General features: G+C 37.1%; 1 protein-coding gene across 8 annotated transcripts in view; it reads left to right on the forward strand.

The window, feature by feature from the left end:
• The window catches only part of KHDRBS2 (KH RNA binding domain containing, signal transduction associated 2), a 359,637-nt gene extending 343,824 nt beyond the window's left edge, over positions 1–15,813 (forward strand). For 3 of the 8 annotated variants that reach the window (XR_004417327.2, XR_004417324.2, XR_004417330.2), the window contains 4 exons: positions 738–842; positions 5,901–6,077; positions 8,465–8,642; positions 15,554–15,813. The gene's annotated coding sequence lies outside the window, so the exon portion shown is untranslated. The remainder of the gene's footprint in view (positions 1–737; positions 843–5,900; positions 6,078–8,464; positions 8,643–15,553) is intronic. The other 5 variants (XR_004417328.2, XR_004417329.2, XM_033054296.2 and 2 more) reach the window with 3 other exon arrangements.
• Positions 15,814–24,205: the final 8,392 nt, after the last annotated feature.

Raw genomic sequence — 24,205 nt, forward strand, 5'->3', positions numbered from 1 at the left:
TATTGGAGGGATTTTGTTGGAATTTTTTTCTTGTAACTTAGGTTATAAAAGTAGCACCATAAACATTAATTGAAGAACCATTAAGCAGTAGGGCTGTTTGTTTTGGGTTGATAGAGGACATAAAACTTCATGCCCTGTGGTGGAAAACAATTAGATCTGATGATGAACATGCTATTAAATATACCATTACCAGACTTCTATCAGTTTAACTTCAGAAAATAGCAACCAGCTGTAGTCAAAGCATACACAAATGCCAGAAAGTCATATTTTAACTGTCATGTCATAGCTTGTTATAAATATTGTCATTTCTAATGTTTTATGCTAATGACAGTGACTAATATTAGTCATTACCTCTGTTCATTCTCATAAAAATTTCCTCTAGAAAACATGATCACAACTAGAATGCTGTTTAAAATTGAATTTTGTTTTTCTAAAATAAATAACAAAAACATTTAAATACCAAGAAGTTGGCTAAGTATTTTATTTTGTAATAGCATGTGTTGAACCACAGCTTTTTGTTTATTGTGCCATAAGTTGAACAGATAACTCGTTTAGAAACATTTTTGGCATTCTAGCATGTGTCATGTCTTCTTATGGTCTTTGAACAGTGGAATAAAAGGTCAATCTCACAGAAACCATAAAAAGTCTGATGCTACCCCTGTAGAGGCTTAATATTAAGAACATTGAATTTTCTCATCCATTTCTTATTTCAGTTATGAATTCTGCTTACTTGACAGGTACAGAGTACTTCATTATGTGCACGAACAGAAATGCTTAAATGGATGAAGCAGCTATTTACGTCTGATAGGAGCTAAGTGGGACATTAAATTAATGCCAAACAAGTGAGTGCTCATTTTAGTTTTGTTATAAATGGCTGCAGCACAGCAGTAATGTGTTGACTCTTATGTGCTGACAAGTTCTATATTTCTTACAAACTTCCCTTAGAGCTCGTCATGGAAAGACAAATTCACACTCTGCATGATGAAATTAGCAGCACATGCATTAATAATTGAGTAAGGATCTCTGGAGACACACCACAGTTCAGAAAGAGAGTTGTTGACTGGCTGGTTTAAGTAGAGGCTTCTGTTCTTATATATATGCACTTACATAAGCCCTGAGTTAAGAGCTGCTGCCTTTATGTTGCCTTTGATAGCAAACCCACTTCCTGCTCTTAGAAGACTTTGCATAGTTGCATTTGACAGGTCCATGAGCAGACTGACAAACATTAATCTGGGCAGAGCATGGCCTTGCTTATTCCTCCTTCTGACTATTCTTAAACTTAAAGGCAAACTGAACAGAGTTTCTTTGGAAATCATCTCCAGATGATGAGTGGGATATGAGTGACTGGAAGATTTTCACTCTATGCCAGACCCTGGCCATGGACCTCCATTTCTGTAGGGCTGAAAGTTTCCTGAAGTGCAAAGCCCAGCTTCTCTCACAGAAGGATTAGGATAGTGTACTGCCATCTTCCTTTCTGGCAAATAGGATGTCTTTTAATTTAACCACACGCCCAGCTTTGAGATGAAAGGAATTCCACAGAATCACAGAGACCACCTGATCCTGCCTCTCAAGAATGCCATCCTAGAGCATATTTCACAGGCTTATGTCCAGACAGTTCTTTAACATCTCCAGTGAGGGAGACTCCACAACCCCTCTGGACAATCTCTTCCAGTGCTCAGTCAGTGCAAAAAGTTTAAAGATTTAAAAGATTAAATAAGTTCTTCCTCATAGTCAGGTGGAATTTCCTTTGCAACAGTTTTCTGCCCATTGTGTCTTATCCCACTGCTCAGCAGCCTGGAAACATGCTCTTGACAACCTCCCTTCAGATACCAATAGACAGTGATAGGTTCCCCTCTCAGTCATCACTTCTCAAGGCTCAACAGGCCCAGCTCTCTCAGCCTTTCCTAGTAAGAGAGATGCTCCAATCTCTTAAACATCTTGTTCCCCTCCACTGGACCAACTCCAGGAGCTCCTTGTCTCTCTCATCCTGAGGAGGCCAGAACTGGGCACAGCTCTCCAGATGTGACTTCACCAGGGCTGAGTAGAGGGGCAGGATCACATCCCTCAACCTCCTGGCAACATTCTTAATGCATCCCAGGACAGTGTCAGCCTTCTGGGCCAGAAGGGTACAGCGCCAGCTCAATTTGTGTCTCTTGGGCAATAGCAAAGAAAGGAAGAGCATTTCCAGAAATATAACTCCACTTTTTAATGATACCACCAAGACTATGATGTAATTTTTAATAGTTTGTAATCACACCAAATAGTATTATGCTCAGAGGATAGTGACAAAATAGTGTGCTATTTCATGCAATACTATTGGAGCAAATTCTTCTGGGTTTAAAATCGGAACTTTATTGCACTAGTGCCAAGAGAATGATAGTAATTTGGGTAGTCTAAGAATTGGTTCCAGTTTGAAGAAAGCCAAAATTTAGCATAGCGTTACTAGATTAACTCCATAGAGCTCTCCTAACGTGCATGCAGACTTCAGTTGCTGGGTTTGAGCACAGGTTGAATTGACTGTTGTGTTTTGCTTTCCTCCAGGTTATTTTATAAATTGCAGTATCTGTAGGAAAAGCTTACTTTCAAAATACCTATCAGTGTATTTTCTGGAGTTTCATCAGCTACAGAAAAAGCTAATTCTAGTCTTTGATTTTAAATTTATTGCAATATTTTGCATGAGCTACAATATGATTTAATGAAGTACTGTCTTTAAAGCAATACTCAAGATTCAATTGTCTTTAAAACAATACTTCAATTCCTTCTCTTTAGATATGCAATTCTTTTTATTCAATGTATATGTTATTTATTCAGTAAGAGTTTGGTATGAATCTCATTATAAAGGAAATACAGAATTTGAGGTCTTTTTAGTATGAGAAACATTTAAACAGTTTCTGTTGTCACTTGAAATAACAGTTCAGTTCCAGAGAATTATATCTGTATAATGAAATATTGTCTCAATCTAGATACTCTGAAACATCCCACAAGTGGTTCAGCTGAGGAAAGAACAGTACATGTTTTGCTTTGTGATATTGAACCATAATGCAGACATTAAGAGAACAGAGACAACCAGGTGAAGGAGTAAGCATGCCAAAATACTCTGGTTTCAGCATTATGTCTTCTCTTGGAATGCTCAGAACAAAGATGTGAAAATTTGATTTACATAAACATTTTTAGGCAATAGAGGTACTGTCACAGTTAAGTCGAGACAGAGAGGGCTGGTGTCCCCACCAGTCCTTTATTCACAAACTCCACATGCCTTCTTTTCTCATATAACCCTGACTTCTTCTTCTATAGACCTCTCTCTAATAACTCTGACTTCTTCAGTTATAGGCAGTTTCACACAGTACTGATTCATTTTCCTACAGGCAGTTCTACATAGCTCTGACTCCTTCCTTCATTCTACATGGCTGGCTAACCCCAAGCTGTCCCTTACCTGGCCCTGTCTGTCCCTCACACAACATCTTCTTACCTTACCTGTCCCTTGCACAACTATATACCCCTTACCCCTTCACAGCAAACCAGCAGCCTCTCTCTCACACCAGCTGCAAGTGTCTGTAATTACGGCTAGCTAACCCACTCCTTTATATCCCCCAAACTGATTGGGCAGACACAGATGTTTCCTCTCCTTGGTAATCAGTACAGCTGCAAGTCATTGAGGAGATTCCCTCCTGCACTATCCTTTTGGCTTATCTCTCCACAAGCTACCATTTCAGAATTAGTATTTTTCATTCAATTCACAGATCTATAAGGCATTTCATTGCTGTTTAAAAAAAGGAATCTTACCATCATCTGAGTTTTTTAAGGAAAAGACTAAGTACTTGAATAAGATCATGAACTGCTAGATGAGAGGAATACACATGAGTTAGACCAAAGAGGAATAAAGAAACTGTATTGACAGAGGTAGGGGGAGAGAGATCACGAGTCATTAACAATGGCTTTAAACTTCACAACTCTCTAGAGTGGGTTTAATCCTATTAACTGATTGCCATTCATTCTGTTATTTCCCAGGAATAAGATCCTAAGTCTTCTTCGGGTTAAAAGTAAATGCTATGCAATCCAATAACTTTTGTACCTATTGTTAGCATATATAAGACACAGCAGTGGTACCAGTGTTTATTCTTGACATCTGAAGTAATCACCAAATTTCACAACTCTGGCAGTTATCATGCCTGTAAAAGTGGAGATGTTGGTAGAGCCTTCTAGTGAGTGAATAAACCAATGGGTTTTATCCATGTTTTCAGGTCGCTGGATGTTCAAAAGAGCAAAGCAAATTAGAAGAACCCCTTCTCTTTTTCTGTCACAGTGATTTTTTACTTGAGAATATAAGTATTTGCTAATATAAAAGCTATTGAGGAAGATACAGAGGGAACTTCTTCTAACACTGCCCTATAAGGTAGAAATAAATGTTACATTTCAAATCACAGCTCTCTTTAAAATATTATTTCATTTTAAAAGGCATCTTGTACACCCAATTTTTGTCTCTTGGTGACTTCCAATCAGACAAATCCACTTAAATTGAAAACAGAGTTTTCTAATTGTTATCCTGTAACCTCAACCTGAAGATCAAGTAGCTATGTTATGATTTATGCCTCATCACTACTATTGATGTTTCTGCGGGCCATAAAATATCTTCCCCTTGTACATGCCCCTTCCAGCCTTCATAGTCTTTCTCAGTTGTCTCTTTCTGTTATTGTTGTTGGTTTTGTTACTATTATTATTGTCTCTTTGAATATTTGCCCAGTTATTGTTTAGGTGCATCCTTGTTTTGGAATAAGTTGGCAAGTCTGTTAGTACTCCATGCACCTATTTGTACTTTTCTACAAATTACCCTGAAGAGTAAATTGTTCCTTAGACTCAATGTTTGAAATAAGGGGTGGGGGAAAATAACAAATTTTTTTTCCACATATTTTTACGTATTTTTCTGAACTTGAACATGGTTGTGGAGAAACAGGTATATGCTGCATCCTCCATAAGCACTCTGAGAGAGCACAGGCTATAGGAATGGCCAACACAGCTGAAGCAGAGTAAGATGCTGCAGCAGCAAATTGTTGCAGAGTATCAGTTCTTTCCTCAGGAGCTCTTGGGATGACAGACTAAGCATGGGCAGTATCCATCGAGAGTCCTTGTCTACTGCATTCAGGCAAAACAAATATACAGGGCTGGATCACTGTGTATTTCCAGATTGTCTTCTGAGAGCTGTGATAGCTGTGCTAAGTTGGCAGGGCCAAAAATTCAACACAGAATTCTTCACAGAATGCATTTGATTTCTTTGTAGCCCACTCTGAGAAGAGAAAGGTCAGGTGTTTCCATGTATTCTCTGTAAACCTTCTCTGAATTTAATAAGTTGGATGGGATGCCAATTGCACGGAATGATCCAAGCTTTTGGATAAAATTATACCACCTCTTTCTTCCCAGTAAATCATACCATGATTCTACTTCTCCTGCTATTTGAGAAAGTAGGACCTATTTTTTTTAATGTCTCGCATGAGAAATGCAGCTATTCCTGATCACAGACAAATCTGGGTGTTCTTACCAGCTTTTCCCTTTTCCTTTCCATTCTACTGAAAGAGACTTTCCTCTGCCATTGTGGCTTTTCTCAGTTTCCCTAACATATATCAATCCAGTTAGTGTTGTCAGCTTTCTTGCTTCCCTTCTATCTCTCTGATAATGCAAAGATAATGCACAGGATATCTCCTGACCAGAATAAAAATGTCTGGATTGAACTTCCCTATGCAAAAATGTCCAAAATTGTGCAATAGCTTAACACCTGCAGTTCCAAAGTCTTCCATTTTGCCCTGTGGACAATTTAATTTTCCATTTAAAAAAATTTACTTCTTCTTCAAGGCCTCTTTCAGGAGCAGATTTCCCACTGAAACAGTAAACTCAGTTTTGTCTTTCAGAGACTCTTTGGAAATGCCTCCCTCCCACACAGCTGCAGTTTCCTGTCCTGTTACCTACCTTTGCTAATCATAGCTCCTGTGGAGTTGATATGAGATTTGTACAGAGGTTTTTGCAACCTGAAAATGCCAGCCTTCATGGGACTGTGAAGAAAATTAAGAAGATGGAACCAGCATACAGTAAAAATAACTTTTGGTTACAATCCTAATCCAACATGGAAATTCAATCCATGCACTTTCATCTTCCTCTAAAGTAATGTTTAATACTCATCTCCGTAGTTATATTTGTATGCTCTGAATGTCTTCTCTAATGTACTTCTAAACTTGTCATTTTAAGATATAAAACCTTTTTGAACATAGATATTACAGTAAAGACTTTTGAAAGATAATTACAAGTTCAAAGACTTCAGTTAGGGCAGCAATTCCTCAGTGCAAGTAACTGGATCCTCTTAGTCACTAGATAAATGCACTAAGAAAGTTAGAAAGGCTGGAAACTCAAGATGGAAGTTGGAAACACAAAGCAAAATGGAATACTTTTTTCCTCTGAAAAATGAAAAGCTGTGTGTCTTGAATGTTGCCTAGCAGGGACAACTGAAATTTAGGCAAGGAACAAGGATCTTGTGCTTGCATAATAGTGCTTGCTTAGAAATTACCCATGAGACACAAGGACTTCAAGGTGCTTCAAAATCAGCTGGCAACACAGATGTAAAGGGATGACTTAGAGCAGCTCCTGAAAACTCCTGTGCCAAGACATGAGCAGAAAGCTGGATGTTAGCACAGGAAGTTTCCTTGCCAGGCCAACAGATTTTGCACTCTGTAGCTTTAAGAGCAAACTTCAAGGAAGTTAAAACCTTAGAAACAAACCCAGATTTTGGCTTATTTGTTTCCTTTTAAGCAATAGTCAAGAAGAGGCTGGCAATGAATGCATCATTTTCCATGGTATTGAAACAGGCAGCAAATTGTTAGTGTTTCTATAAATAAGAAATAACACAGGTTGGAATCATACTCTTATATAGGTTAAAAACTAAAATTATCAGCATGAAGCACCCTCATCTCTCAGTAAATGGAGCACAGATAAAGGCTGTGTGTGTTGGCACTGTGCTATATAATCATCTTCCACTTCAGCATGATGGGTTGCTAAAATAAGCACTTACACTGATAAACAGAGGACCTCTTTCAGGTTGTGATGTGGACCCAGAAAGAGATGGCCTGTAGGATAACCAGTGCTAAATCTAAGCTAAGGTTACAAATGTAGTGAAAGGTTATCCAGGAGGAATAGCTGCCTACAGAGAAAGTCCAGCCCCAGTGTCAGGAATCTGATGTCTCATTTTTGTCTCAAAGGGGAAGAATTTACAACTTAATTTTTGTTAATAAAATGTCGCATTGCTCTAGAATTTTTCTCTGTGTCAAATGTACAGAACAGAATTCAACCTTAGGGTGCCTTTAGAAGACTGAAGTGGGGTTTGCCATGTTCATTCTTATTGAGGGATTAGGGAGTAATGTTTTCACCAGAATTATGGTTGTCCCTGTTGCACAAACACATAATTATGACATGTAATAGAAGCATTTCAGTTCAGTGCTTACTAGAAATTAGGCATAGTGATTTGTTCAAGCTCATTTGGCATTTTTAAAGAAGTTGGTTTTCTCTGAACTGTTCTGTTTTTGCTTGTTTCTAAATTAATAATAAAATTTTCTTCTACAGGGAGCACTGACAGTTTAGCCACTAGAATTTTTCAAGTATTTTAGGTGCAGATTAAAGCAGACTACTGGGCTATAAATCAATCTAATATTGTAATTACCCTTCCCATTCAACTGTTTACTGTTTCTTGGACATCAGTTAGGCATCAAGCAGATGTTTCTTTTAGGGATGGACACAATGGCTTCTAGACATTTTCTGTGAATCCAATAAATTTAAAATCAAGGAATATAAATTAGTATCCAGAGTTCTGAAGTACATCTTTCTACATTTTGTGAAAATGCATGTTGCATAGTGGTATATTTCTCAGTGGCCAATTTTAACATAATCTCGGAGATATTTTGTCTTTTCAGTTCTATCCTGCTTATATTTTTATGCACTTCCTATTTTGATATCTCACTTTGAGTCATATTCTTATATTCTAATTAAAGTATATTCAGCATCAATCTTTATATTAGTACCAAGTGGTGCAATATTAGCTTTTTGTTATGACTTTCCAATTATTCCTATTGCTTTTTATCATAATCTCATCTAGCTATTTAAGTTCTCCCAGTCGACCCTGGTCCAAAGAGATATTTAAGATATGACAATACTGGCATAGTCAGAGAGCAAGATTTTTTTGTAATGACTGGTTGTTTAATTGGCAGTTGAATGGAAAACATTTTGAATATTTGGGTACTCACTCTGAGTTTGTCTATGAAATCAGGAAGAATTATCTCTGCAGAGAACCTCAGAAGAGGGTGCAAGGACTGTGAGTCTTTTGCAGGCTCTTCTAATGCATCATATAATGACAACACTGAAAAAAATATCCTGAATTAAATACAAAAACGTAATATATGTTCTCTATATTTTCTCTTTCCTTTTGCTCCAGATCTCTTTCTTAGAATTTCTACTTGCCCTAAGTCCCAGAAATATATTCTGTAATATTCTGTTTAGCATTATCACAAATACACTTTTGAGTAAAAAAATACTTATTTTATAGACACTTGTGAACTATTGAAAATCATTCAGCTAATCCCAATATCTGTGGATTCAACTGGAAGAATGAGGTAAGCACAACATTACAGTGGCAAATAATTCACTTACAGAACACAATGTATATGCTTCAGAGGTACAGATATCTCAGTAGAATCCTGCATGCCTCTGTCCTGTCAACAAAAAGACAGGTATTTCCATCACATGGAAATTGGTTAGCACAACTAATTCTCTGTGACAACTGGAAAAAGGGACAGCATGACTGATATTGTCAAGGGCAGAAGGAGAGTGAAGGGCAATGCAACAATAATATGTTTAGGCATATCATTAAAAATATTTGAATGATCCTTATCCAAGCAAAGGACAGTTAAGAGTGATAAATTTAATAACTGTGAAAAATAGACATGAGAACTCATTTAAGCTTTTTACTAAAACCGCAAAAGGTTGACTTACCATAAACTATAAAAGATGTCATTAAATCATCAGCCTTTATGAATTGCCTACTGTGGTTTCGGAGATACTCCTTTCTCTTACAGTACTGTGACTAACTGTATACAATCCAGGAACCTGTAAGGAAGTTCCAATGTCAGATAGACAAAGAAAGTAAAATATAAAGAAAAGTCGTATCTTACTACAGTGAGAAATTCTGTTCACCTCAGTGGGTCTCATCATAGGTGTATAGGTGGTGAGATCTGTCTCTAAAATGATGCTGTGCTAAATGTGAGACTTCAGCAGACAGTTTAATAAATGAGCTACATCGAGTCAGTTCAGAGGTGTTCTGTGGAGTACAGTCTGTGTACCGATAAAAATCTCCACAATTTTTATTAATTCCATTAAAGTAGCACGCTACCTCCAAATATTTATAGAGATCAAGCAGACTCACCTCAGGACAAGTCCTTCATACATACCAGAGGGACCTTTCCTGAAATGTAAACAGTTGGCATCTGCTGAACCATAATCCCTAAATCAGAAACACAAATGTTTGGATTAACAAAAAATTGAAAGCCTCATTCTTTGTTGTTAACCTCCCAGTACATATTTTTTTCACTTTTGGTGTTGTGTGCATGACCAACATTCTTTATTCAGGACTGGAGATGCAGTGACTTTTTGACATAGTGACCACAAAAGGACAGTGGTGATTAAATTCAAGCCAGCACAAGCCCTCAGTGATGCTTACGTACTTCAGTTTGAAATCAAGCCTTCAGTTCAATGCTATACATGATGCAGTATGAAGCAACTTTTACATTCTTAAGAATCTGATAAATAAAAGGATATTTATTTTACCCCTTTAAAAGAGTATATTGATACAGGAGGAACTTGAGGAAATACAAGATACAAGCATGTGATTACCATCATTGAAATCTATTTGGTTTTGTACACAAAGACTTTTAGCATCCCACTGCACCAGGGCCTGGTGTTCAATAACTGTTATGTGAAAACAGACCTGGAATTGTTGTCTGTCATATGTACAGTGTATATATATGTCATACAGAAGGAATATGTACAGAATATTCCATTGTACAAACTAAAACTTTAATAATGAGCAAACTGCTTTAATCAGAATACTGAGGGAATTATATTTGAAATTATTTTCCAAAGTAATTTATTTTTGGATAGTGTTTCTCTTTTCTTGAAGAAATTCAATTGCTATTCATAGCTATTGAAATGGACTGAAAAGTTGGAGAAGAATGAGAATTGAGTTTGCAGATGTTGGTGCTGAGAGCCAGGGGCACAAGCAGTGATCTTGGAATGTCTGGCTTTTCTGGTTTGTGCTGTAGTTTTAGGCTTATGGATCCCAGTAGGATGAGCCATGATCAAGCTGGGGTTTTGTGGATTTCAGTCTTGCTCTTCCCAAGCCACACACTAGCCACTACTTCCAGCCTCATACCAGAGTCTCCAAAAGTTGTTGGAGCTTCTCCAGGTCCATAGCAGGAGGTGAAAGGACTAGGTGCTCCAGGTCAGCCCACCTGGTGAGGGGGCTTCCTGCAGCCTCTGCTGCTAAGGGCAGTGGATTGGTAACTGCACATTGCATCTGGCAGTGACATCTCTGAACCAGCACTCACCACGTGTTGCCTTTGGCAAGAGGACGGGGAAGCAGTCACATTTCCTCTGAATTCTGCCTAGCTTTACACACACTTGTGACAGGTACTCAGTGTACACTCTTTTTTTTTTTTTTGTTTTGGATTCCACAAATCTATGTGGCTGCGAACTAAATTCTAAGTAAGTTTCAGGGAAGACTGGAATTGTCCACATAAAAAAAAAATTGATGCCTTGAAACTGGTACAAAACAATAAAAAATAAAATCAGTAAAATGCCCCTAAGTGCAATTTTAATTCTTTTAATAAATTCTTTCATGTTGCATTTTCATGTTATTAATTTCTGGACATAATAGACTTCATTATACTGTGTAAGAAGAGGGAAGGCTTTCAAATAAGGTTACGTATTGAAGGTCTGTGCATTAGAATTTTCATATGGCTTCAAAAATATCAAAATAATTACTTCTTGTCTATGCAAATATGTAGGGTGTGCCTTCATTCTTACTTTGTCATAAAAAATTCTTGACAGTATAAAAATGTGACCTGAAACCTGTTGTCAATATTTACCTGTTTCCCTTTTCATGAGACAATGTGATTTTACCAGACATCCCTTTAACCTTGGGGCAAAGGAAAGTAGCTCTTGCCATGAGTTTGGGGCTCTATTCTGTGCCTCCAACAGGAGGAAAAGCTGTTTCCAGTGGTTATGACTTTTAATGTTAATAATTCAAAATAACTGATATACTGATATCATTCAGGGAAAATCTGGTTTTTCTGCATCCTTACTATTGCCAAAAAGGTCTTACAAAATAATATTAAGTCGTATTATGTTATGGCAATCACCTTGACACTAGAATTGACATAGTGCAATGTATTTGTATTTATAGTTTGTACAGTAGCACATTTCACCCTTGCTTTTCTTACTCTACTATCATGTAGTTCATATCTTTCCAGATTTTGTCACCCTGAGTTACTTATTCACCTAAGCAAGGCCATAAAAATAAGGTCTGAACCTCTTTAATTGCAGCCATGGAATGACTCTAAGAGTTGAGATTACTGCTCTGGCTGTGGGTGCCATCCTGGACTGTGACAGGCAAGCAGGACTCAAATGTTGGTAAAAAATCACCTTTTATTTCAGATCTGAGAGATTTGTCTGTGACAGCCACAATACTGGCAAAGAGAATCTCAACCCTTGGATTCATCTCTTTTGCAGAATGTCATATTCTGTGCCCAGAAAAAAGAATTCTTCCTAATTGCACAAAATGCAAAATATGGTCAATCACAACCACCATTAGTAGGATCTCTGTAAGGTTCTTACCTTGTCATGGTTGTTGTTTGTATTTTTATTTGTGGAAATATTAGAAGTCAGATTATTTTTTTGAAATTGCAAAGAATATTTGTAGAATTACAAATGTATCTTGAAATTTTTAATCATTTGCATTTTAAGTAGCCAGGTTTACTTCATAATTGTTGTGCAATTTGACTACCTGTATTCATAAGGTGTTACCTCCAAGCCACTTTGCTGAGCACTGCAAGGTTAAGGAGTACACTACAGGAATTAAAAGGCTTGTTTTTTATCGAAAGAGGTCAGTGATGAAGGACTGCTTCATTGCTTACAAAAACTAAAGGAAATTATCATTAAATAAAAGCAAATACAAAGATCTAATGACTTTCCAACCAAGCATGAAGTGGGATTTGGAGAATTGAGTCTTAAGAGTATTTGCTTGACATCTAACTTAAAAAAAGAAAAAAATTGAATATGTAAATATCTTCCTGCTAATAGGAAATCCATCCAGCTACCAGAAAAGCTAAATCCTATAGGATACATTTATAATTAATGTTTTGAGAGAAGAGGCTCAGCTACTTAATTTTTGAGAAAATTGTATGACTTTTCAGAAGGCCAAGACTTTAAAAAGCAGAAAAGAAACCAGAAAGGGAAAAAAAAAAAAAAAAAAAAAAAAAAAGGAAAAATAAGAAAAGCCTTAATGTTACAATCCATTGAGAAAATTACATTAGTTATCATAGGTTTGGCTTACTAGTAAAATATTTAGGGACACAAAAAATGTTTCATAAACACAATGAGATCTTCTGTCACGTAAAATTCTTATCCTTTCTTCTTTCTTCAAGAGTCTGTCAAGAAAACTAGGTTTACTACCTAAACTTGATTTTACAAAGCTAAAGACAGAATGTTCTGAAAATCAAACTGTCACTAGTTAATGCTGTCAAAATAACATGTCAATTTTACCCGCTTGCTCAATTAGACTTTACTCTTTCTTTCTCCTCATTTTGAATGATGTTTGTTCATTTGTTACTCTCTGGGCCCTTTTTTCAGAGTCCCATGGACGCAAAACATAAAATCAATGATGCTGACGTTTATGTAGGCTTAATATTGGGATGAAAAAGGAAGGTGCCTGGTCCTGCTGTCAATAAAATGTATTTGTGTAGTTCTCTGTGTAGCACTTTGAATAGGGTGAGTGACAGCAATCTCAGTCTGAGCAGAGGAAAAGCTTTATGGCTCCGTTGTATGGGTGGCTGGTTTTATAACAGCCCAAACCAAAACATTCTTGATCCTTAAACAGATTCAGATTGCCACGTGTAGCCATGCTCAGTGGTGTGGAGTTCCAGTCTTTTTCCCATGTATTGCCCTGCTAGGAAAACATGCCAAGGATTGCAGTTCATCAAGAAAGAGGAGAAATGTTTCCTCCAAGGAATCTTTGGATTCAGCTGAAAGTTCTCATCGTTCCTGTAGTCACTTGAGGTTAGATTCTGGTAATTATTACATACATGTAGTCTTCAGTGCCTCCAATAAGATTATCCTCGAAGGCAACCACAGGCAGAACAGGACAGCTGATGCTCATGTGCCACACCATTAGTTCAAATATGTAGACCTTAGGAAAAATTGTAAATTCTCATTCTGGTCGCTCTGTGTGTGTGTGCATTGCCTGGCTAACCACATGTGCATCCATAGGGATACTAGATCTCTGACAGGATCTTAAATTCCTTCCTTTGGCTTTGCTACTTCCTTTTGATATTGAGCTGTCTATATGAAAGTGAGAAAATAGTTAATACAGTATCTATTCGTTGTAAACTCTTCCTGACTGACGACTTGCCTTCTCCTGGGATCCATCATTGTAGCAGAAACCAACTGGTATAACCTGCAGCTACAACTCCTTCCTGGAGTTCAGCTTCTTTTCTAGGGAAGTGTACTTTTTATTAATACTGATGTTCAGGCTCATGAAAAAAATGTATCTGAGGAAGAGTGTTATACATTGCTCTTCTTGATGATACTTACCTGTTTTTCCTACAGAGAATCATGTGAATTCTTACCTGTCATTGCATCCCCATGTTCATCTATTAATACTTATCTGTTTGAGACACATCACTTAAAAGAAATTCACTGCCCAGATTGGGCAATTCCCTTGTTACAACAGTATTTTTTTTCTTATTCTGTCTTTTGGTTTCATAAGTGCTAACAAATTCTTACCCAGTGGTTTTAAAATGCTTACTGATTCACACAGACAGAAAAGGTAAACAACAACTAAGCAATTGGTCTGACAGATAGTGCAGTCCCTCAGGAGGCATTCATAACATCCACACCAACACTGAGTTATTCTCTCTCAGGAGCACCATTAGCTGTTATTTCATCAACACCAAGTGTGTATGTAATTCTGTAGCATTAGTCCCAAGGCTGGCCAGTTCTCCTCAGCAGATTAAACTGTTGGCAAAACCACTTCACTATTGAAAAGAAAGTAGAAATCAGCCTAAAGTGCTAAAGTTCCAGTTTAAAGTCCCATTAATATGGACACTTACAGATAAAATAATTAAACTGTGAACACAAGGGAGTAGTGTATTGACTTATTTTTGATTGTATATGAAGGCACAGCTTGTATCTAAATTTGTTTAGGTTAATGATTCATTTAGATTTAAGTATGTTTTGACCCTGAGTTAATAAGAAAAATAATGGTTTTGAGAAGGACACGGTGTCATTACAGATGTATGTTGGATATGAACTATGAATGGAATGCTATTTGGTGACAGATGTAATCTTTGCAAGAGTAAATAGGTAAATAGTATTCAGAAATTGGCACTTTTCCCATGTTTTTCAAATTTACTGGGAAGCCATGCATCTTTATGGTATGTTGACAAAGGTATGGAAAGTCAAAAAGAGGTACAGAAAATTATTCTGAAAATAAAATTTAAAAAAAATACAGGAAAATGTATGAGTAGTGAAATGCTGAATAAATTCTTAGCTATTAATTCAGTCAAGAACAGACTGAGAAGTGACTTGACTACAGCCTTCAGGTACCTACAGGCAAAAAGTATTCCTGATGGTAAAGAGCCCTCTAATTCAGAAGGAAGAAATGTGTAATTAGCTGAACCCAAGAATTCCAGTCTGTTCCCCCATCACCAAATTAGCAGTGAGAACTTTCAACCATTAGAGCCATTTGGGTCTCTTAGAATGATATGCTACATCTCATTCAGAAGCTACAGAGGCTGATAACATTTTGGGACCATGCAGGAGCGGACTAGACAATGATGCATCATTTCTTCTGACCTTCATATCTATTTCTGAATCTAAAGGAAAATGAGTCAGGTTAACAGAATCTGGCCCTCAGTCATATATATTTTATCATTTAATGACATTTCCATTAGAGGATTATAATTCAATTCTCTTATGATTTCATCTCTGAAACTTTTCTACAGGATACCAGAAATAGAATCTTTCTTATTCTCATCATTAAACTTTGAACCAAATAAAAGTTATTCAGCTTGCAACTCTAGATGTGAAAAATTTAAGCAAATACTATTTCTGAATGAACACAGCAATCATACAGAACAACAAAGTGTTAATATCTGTTGTAGCCCTTGAGTTATACAAATGTGTGGTTATGTTTTGATCATACTTGATATGCTATGTCTTGACTACATCTTATTTCATTCTGTTTCTACAGGTTAGTGAGACTTTGATCAAGAAAAAAACCCCTAATGAACAGTAATTTGAAACACAGCATTTGGAAAGGTCAGAATGGTACATTACATCCTTATTATCCAAAAGAACAGATGAGTTTAATATCCTGGCAGCATTTTCCTGTGAAGAAGATATTAAACAAGAACTGAAAATGGCACAAGGTTCTTGCTTCCTTTTCTATGACAAAGATTGTAACAAGATGATGGAACTACACAGAATAAATCCCTTTCTGCTTTAATGGTCCGACTGGATTCTGTCTAGATTTCAAAAACCTATGCCAAGCAGAGAGCCAGCATGCCTGCTATTTGTTTCAATTCCTTTACAACACACTTTCTTGCTTATATGACCCAGTTTCCATTAATATTTTCTAGTCTTAAACATGGGAAGATATATTAACAGGTGTACTGTACACCGAGATTTGCCACATAATGTGTTGAACTGCAACAAATATTGCACTGCATCCTAACTTCTGAAAATACAGATTTTCCAGCTTCTCTTTGAATAACCTAAGAACAGAGATAATGTATTCCAACACACAACACATTGTGTGTGTCCTGCTTTGGAGAGTCTCTGAAGGTACAGAACTCTTTTGAAGGCAAAGGAATTTGCAGTATATTCAATAGGCTGTTTTAATATAAGAACTGTCAGAATTTCCTACCTTAAATCCTTATCTGCATGAAGACTCTTCCTTTTGCTTTATAGGTCTAAAGGCAGAAAAAATCTTCTGGAACTGGATGTTGTATTTTAATACTGAAATACACCATCAGGGTCTGTGTTAAATGTTATTATGGCACCTGAACAAGTGCAGTGCTTAAAAATGAAAAAATTCAGTATATAGCATGCCCCTTTATTAGTTATTTATATGCAGTCCTCATGAGATACGATAAATCTGGTATTACCTAAGAATGTAACAAGTTATATTTTAAAGATATTAATAATTATTAAAGAAAACATTTTGTATTATTCCAAAGATAAAAGTCTTGAAGTATTACTCAGTGAAGTAGACCTTCATGGGATTGCACAAGCTCACAATTAGTAATCACATTGAATCTCTTTTTCCCACACCATCTAGAGAAAACATTTGAAAAAAAACTTCTCAGTGGTACATTACATGAAACATCTTGCTGAGAAAAGCCGTTCTACTTTGGTCAAGAGAAACAAAATGACCATGTCCAAAATATGTTTTCAGTATCTCAAGTGAATGTATAAGTATGTACATTTATACTTGTTTTTCTATTTTCTTTTTTTTAGGTGATTTTATTTTCCACTGGAGATTGTAAATATATTCGTCATCCTTTGTTTTGCAACTATAAAGTAGGATAGCTTTTCAATACATTAGCAATGTGCAATTTGTTTAGAAAATTCAAAGGATTTGCAATACTGCAGACAAAAATCCCTAATGGGTGTTCATTTCATAAATGCCTATGGAAATTAATGTTTTCAGTGTGCCTAGAAAAAAAGCCACTAGATACAAGTTTTTTATCAACTTCCTCGTTGTTAAGCTAATAGTCCTTGAAACTGAAATGACTACAAATAACTCTTTTCTGCCTCCTAACCAAACATATCAGCCATGCAATATGCAACATACAGAAAATAATAATTTTTTTTCAGTTCCTAATTATTATTCACACTATAAATCTGTGAATTTTTATAATTTTAATTACTAAGATTTTTGACCATATATACTTCTGCTATGAAAAAAAATGAAATATATGTTGTTGTATCCATTTTTTAAGGATCATGTTTAGGGCATGACTGAATAGAGAATCCAGGGTTTTGAGGGGAGACTCAATGTGCAGTCACACAAATATCTCCAGGATTTCTCAGAGTCCATCCAATATATCAGATTAAGGAATTGGCTTTTGTTGCGTGTTTTTATTTCTTATGATTATGCAAAATGTTGTTGCTGTGTCACTCAGTCTTTAACATGGGGAACACCTTGAATACATTGTGCAGCCTTATTTGGTTATTCTATAAAATGGATTTTTTTCACTACATGATCACAGTCATTCTTTTTTGAAAAATTACCGAAATAATCAAGTGCATCTTATGAACCAGTACAAAAGCTTGAAGTTGAACTTTAAGAGACATCTTCTTTTATCAGTTTTCTCCAATCAATTATGTGGGTTTTGGGCATTTCCATGAAATCTTTCTTCAGTGAGGATGGTGAATATGAGTTTCACGTAAAATATTGTGCCCATGAACCCATGAGAACATCTTGAAGTAAAAGGATCATATAATCCTCAGTGAGGTATATTCAATAAATTAACAGCAGAACAAAATTAACAAACAAAAAGAGATAAGGCTGGTGGAAAGATGTCCTATTTAAGCAAGATCACAAAAGGGACACATCAAAGCACAACAGACCATGTGCAGCACACACATTGCTGCAAATAGGATTTTGTGCCAGGAGTTGCTGGTTCATTGTAATCCCAGTAACAAGGACACTCAGACTCTGTAAAATATGGTTTAAAATACCATTTATTGCAGCTAACACTTAAAAAAAAAAAAAAAAAAAGGTTAGCACAGAAGATCTTACATCCATTCAGGTGCTGGGAAGCCCAAGTTATGCACCACTGAATGAGGCTCCATGGAGGCTCAGTATCCTGTGCAGATCCATGTAAAGGTTACCCAATATTTCAGTCTTCTGAGTTATGTAAGGTTTTCCTAAAACAAAATAACTCTATTAATCATTTTCATTGTCCAAAAAAATAAAATAAAATAAAAGGCTATGCACATGGGAATTTGTTGCTGCTGCTTTAGATAAAAGCAAGGAGTTGGTGTGATCCAGTGGCAGCTGGCCACAGGCTACTTCATTATAGTCAGCCAGCCAAGCTAGTTCTGCAGGCAGAGGATGTGCAGAGCACAGCACAGACCTGGAGGTCATGCTGTGTGCACAGCACATTTTGTGTCCACAGCTCAGTACATGCCTGTGCCTGTTTGGGACGATGGCTGTGTGAGACACTAACTCCCCTAGGAGCAATGGTCTCCTGGTCAGGAGTGTGCATGCATACCTGGTTTGCATCTGCATATAAAAAGCTGCTTTTTTTCTCCAAACTGAACTGGTGCACAGTATTCAAGTCTGCATACATTAAAAACTACATGTCCACTGTAAACACTCCTCTGTACAGGTCTCTCTTTATCAAGCTGACATTGTGCTGCAAGTCAGATAGGTTTGTAATTGCAGAATTTATTGCCACTAAAAGGCTGTGTAAATACAGTTTTGCAAGTGTGATTTTTGTGCCTGCAGTTCAAATTCTTGTTATATTTGCATTTGAATTTGTTTTGTTTTGTCACACAGTGTTACTTGGTATTATATGAGTAATAATCCATGAGCTAGAAAACAGACTAAAATCAAAGGAACAAAGTCAGTTGCATTATTAAAGAGAAATTAAAATAATTTGACATGAAAGGCATTTAGAGACAATACAGCGTGTGTGACTTACCAATGTGCACAGAAGCTAATACATCATTCAGCTCTGCTACTACCTGACAGCTGCTCAGCATCTAATGGGAAATGTGAGGGTGGTCACGGTCCAGTTCATAGTGGACAGGTGCTGGCATCACAAAAATCATCATCACAACTGGCACTAATTGGCACCTTTGTTGACAGTCTTGGCAGAGAGGCCAGTGATTGAATCTGCACAGAGACTTCCTTGCAAACTCTGCTGGCTTGGGATGCTGGGCTCAGCTCATCCTTCACTGAAACCATCCTTAGTTTTGCACATATTTCCCAGGAACAGTCAGATCCTGACACTCCATTTGCCTGAAATGTCTGTGAGCATGCACATCACCGTGACGTGTCTCTGGAAGTGGCACCTCTGCACAGGGTATCCTCAGGGACATCAAAGCCTGCCAACTGATGCTGGCCAGCAGATTAGCCTGTGGGCTTTGGTTTGGGGTGGAAGACAAAAGGAGATCAAACCAATGGTGTTCTAAAGGAAAAGCTACACACGACCCACATAGAGCTCCAGTTTCACCCAAGGTTTTCTCAATTTTAATTTATTTTAGATACAACTGTGATTCTCTGAAGTTCAAGTAGCCACTTTTACTCTGTGCTTCAGTTTATTCTTTTTTATGAGGATCCTATTATTTGTCTCACCCTCGGATAATAATATGAGGCTTTGCTAACTAATCAGTGTCCTGAAGTATTTAAACATTTCTCATGGAAGTCAATAGACACACTAAATATCAGGATTCAAATTTATAGAGATGTTATTAGAGCTCATTACTACCTTTTTCCAAAGTAAAAAAAGAAAGGCAGGCAGGCAGAAGGGAAGGAAGGACAAGAAACAAATGAAGTAAATAAAAAGTAGGAAGGCTGTATAAAAAGAAAGAGAACATTTCTAATTTCATGTGTATGAAAAAAATGTTTAATTTATTGCACATGGGTTAGTCTGCTGAAAAACCCATAATAGATAAAAGTGAGAAGAAAAAAAACTAGAAAAGTGATAAAAGAAATCAGGCAAAATAAATCTTAAAGCACTGAAAAAATTACGTAAAAAGCCCAAGGTTTGTCTGCATCAATGTACCAGAGGAAAAATGTACCTTCATTAGGAACAATAAGGTTATAAGATAATATCAGCACTCAAAACACCAAGGTTATAAGATAATAGGAAACTCAAAACACCACCAAGCCAGATTCTGAAATTCTCCCCATTGATTTTTCACGTTTATATTACATCTGATCCCAAGGAAATATCTTCTCATTTACATGCATCTACATAAATCCCGGATCATGCCACCAGCTTTTTCTTCCTCCAGTGTTTAACAATGAGCAGTGGCTGCTACACTGTGCTCCTACAGACACTCTGGAAACAGAATATGTCATCGTTAGCCTAATGAGGGGAAAGAGGGAGAGAAATTGCTAAATGTTTTCTCTCTAGCCCAATTAAAGGAGAGAGAGCAAGAGGAAGAGAGGGGGAAGGCATGCTGGAGGGAGAGCTGTGTACGTGACAGATTTCTCCCTGCCTTTAGCTACAAGAGCGTTTTCATTAGGTAGAATTGAAAAAGACAAGAGGATGTGGGAATACAAAGCATAAATCCTTTGACTGAAATCAGACTGTGGCAGCATGGTCCATCAGTCTGAACTGCACATTACCTTCCAAAAATAGCTTACTTGGGAAGGAAAGAATATGATAACAAGTACACTATTACCATTACTGGCCTTAAGACAAATTATCCATACAAATAGGAAGGAACAAAATTTGTCTGCCTGCTGAAAGCCTCCTTGGCCATCCTCAGCCCCCTTTCAGGACTGCTGTAGAGGGAAGGAACTACTTGTGTATGAAGGACATCTCCAGTTTAGAGGTTGCTGAGCTCACTGACAAGTGCCAACTACTCTTTACAAAGCAAACCGAATTGATCCCATGGCGTTTTGTGCCAGAAACATCAGGTCTAGTGGAAAGAGTTTCTACATCCCTGACAACATGTTAGGTCCCAAACTTGTCCTGTCCCATGGGCTGGGTCTTGGCCCTCCCAGGTGGTAGCTCGCTTGGCCCAGACCTTTGCCAGGTACCACAACAAAAATTTCCCGTTACAGATAATTGCAAGCCAGTGCTCAGGGCCTCATGTCTGGCCAGTATATGTTTTCTCCATTACTCGGAAGTCTTTGGGGGTGAGTGAGCGGTTCTGGAATCCAGGTGATCTGGGAGCTGAGGCTCCTAGCTAAAAACCATGGTGTGAATATTTTTATAGGTATCACTGAAGCTGAGAAAAATGTTCTTTTTCCAAACACAGAAAAGAATGTTGCATCCAGTCTATGGCATTACACTGTACACAGATTCTCATATGATGGAAGATTACCTGCTGCTTTAAGCTGCAACAGAGGTATAAATGGACTTGCTAGAATTATTTCTTTGCACCCACAGCTCTGCTGTTGACTTCATATGCAGTTAATGGCACCTTTCTGCCATGTTGTGACCACATATTAAAAATATATCCAGCCCTTGGACCCCAAACACTGCTGACTGCATGTGACCAGGGTCCATGGGCAGGTCCCCAATGTCTGCAACAGGACAAACACATGAGGAGGCAGGTGAACAGTGCGAGTCAGTGCAGTATTCTTTGTGCCCAGACTCTAAAATTTTACAGGACTACCTGACTACATTAAGATGCAAAGTTTTTTCCATAGGTTAAAGAGACCTATGACCAAAGGTAAACAGGAAGATAGGAGTTTCTTTATTATCACATCAGCCACCAGTCTCTGATGCAATTCCAGAATGATATCCCACACTGTTCTCATTACCAGCACAATGACCTGAGCCATTCAGTGGACGGAAGAAACTGCCTTGCATCCCTATTTATATTTAGTGCTCAGACATGAGCCGAACGATAAAAAGCAGGATTTATGTGCCTAGTATAATCCAGTTCCCAAATGTTGAATTCCTGTTGCTTATTTTAAATCTCTCCACATTTTCTTGCATTCTGAATAAAATGTAGCAGCTTTGTGAGCTAAACTATAGCTGCCCTTTTAGCATTTCAAGTGTCAGAAGCTTTAGCTAAGGAAAATTATTTTGTAAAGGCTTATTATGCTCTGCTAGTCTTAGCAAGTGCAGTTCTTACCAATGCCTAAAAGGAAGTTGAGAAAGTTCCTGAGAACAACTTGCATCTTGAATCGCTTGTTGTAATTATTTTTTAATTCTTAACTCCTGACTCCCCATCCTGGGAGACCTTCTGGCTTATTCCATCATGCAGGCATTAATGGTTTAGATTTGTTTTTTTCCCTGCAATGAGACCTTTCTTTATTCACCACTCATCTGAGCCCAGAAAATAGAAGGGGAATATTGGGTCTGGTTTCTGGTTGTCCAAAAGGAGTCCAGTTAGGAACACAGGAAAGGAATGGAACTCTCCTGTCAGCCAAACAGATGTTGGGAAAAGTAGTGTGTGCTACTCTGCCAAGAACAGCCCAGACTCATGTAAGTGAGCCCAACAAAGCCATGTCTGTAAATGGCAAACAAACAGGTGATAAGGAAGCACTGCAATTAGTGTTCCATCTCCTTACAATATTTTTATATTATTTCATATTTCTTACAGCGTATTTATGTATTATAAATATTCCAGTCAACATTAACAATGCCATAAGATTTCCTTTCAAAACTTGAATGTTTGGGTCTTTAAGGGGGTTTTTCACATTAGATATTTTTATGCTCTTTTATGCTTAGTGTCTTAAGAAGTATTAAACTGCCCAGTAAAAAAACACTCGACTCACATTTATAATACTCAATTTCTCTCTATTTCTTAATTAAAAATTCTGACCCACTAAATTCTGAAATTCCTACACTTTAGTCTGTACAGGTTGCTAGCAAAATTAGTATACATATGACTTAGTATATTCAGTTCCTCTTTCTTGAACTCCACATATCAAAAGATCTGAAATAAGGACATTACTCCTGATGCTTGAGCACACGATACTAAATTCAGTCTGATTTAGTGACAAAGCCTGCCATTTTAGGAGATATAACGGCTGTATAATTAAATGGTATCATATTTGTTTGCAAATGCCATCTTCCAAAATACCATACTTGAAATTAAGTTAACCATTATTGTTTCTCTTGGGAGTTTAGCACAATGGTATAATTTAATGGACTAATGTCAGTTTAGTTAACTCCAACTCTTCAAAACCCATCACATAGCTGGATCCCTCTAATGTTTACCAATGGCAGGTCCTTGTGCCCCAGCCTGGAAATAACTGCCCTAGGTTACCCAGCAATGGCCTGTGGTGGTGAGAGGAGGAAGGAGATGAGTACAGTCAACATTAGTATGATACTACTCAGATACTTTCTGGTTACTTTCCCCTTGCCTTCATATCCCACTTGCTGCCAAGTCTGCCTCACATTAAGGAGACTTCAACACACATTTTATTTTTTATATAAAAATACTGTATTAAATAGGAGAGTTTTCCTAACAGCTACCAGTAAAAATTCTACCCTGATCTACACAGAAGGCCAACCTAGTCTGAATTATCAGTCAGCACTTCAGCAACATTCCAATTATTGTCATCATTTAGAATGACCAAAGCAGCATTTTGAAATTACATCTTAAACTGTAGTAGTTATTAATCAAGGAAGCCATATTAGCAAACCATATTCATGATCAGCAGAAGGGTGGAGACAGATACTATATCATTTTGATCTTACGGAATAATTTTCTTTTAAGCACAAAACTTCTTGCAACTGAATCTCTTCATCATTTGAATGTCCAGAATACCAAGCAGGCAATATTATGGTGGTTAGAGGCTTTTAATACATCACAAGAAGAAAAATTAAATTAAATTGCATCTACCTCTCCCAAAACTGCCTGGATTTTTTCATTCACATACACCAATGTTTCATTAAATCTCAATTTCTCAGCCGTTAGGATGCACAACAGGACCTGCAGAAGCTTTAACTGCAGCAGACCAGAGCTGAAATGAGTTGTTAACAGCACATGTTTAGGGCTGATGTTGTCTTAATGGAAATAAAAATAATTTATTAAACACCATGGCTAAAATTTTTGTTTGTAACATTCATTCACATTTTCACTATGTAAAAAGCAATAATGTTCAAATTTTCTTAATAACATTGCATAAATACTTTTGTCTTTAATAGTAAAAACATATATTTTTTTTCTTTTGAGCAATTTTTGGACTCTTGGA

This window comes from Catharus ustulatus, chromosome 3 (assembly GCF_009819885.2).
Source record: "Catharus ustulatus isolate bCatUst1 chromosome 3, bCatUst1.pri.v2, whole genome shotgun sequence".
Taxonomy (NCBI): domain Eukaryota; kingdom Metazoa; phylum Chordata; class Aves; order Passeriformes; family Turdidae; genus Catharus; species Catharus ustulatus.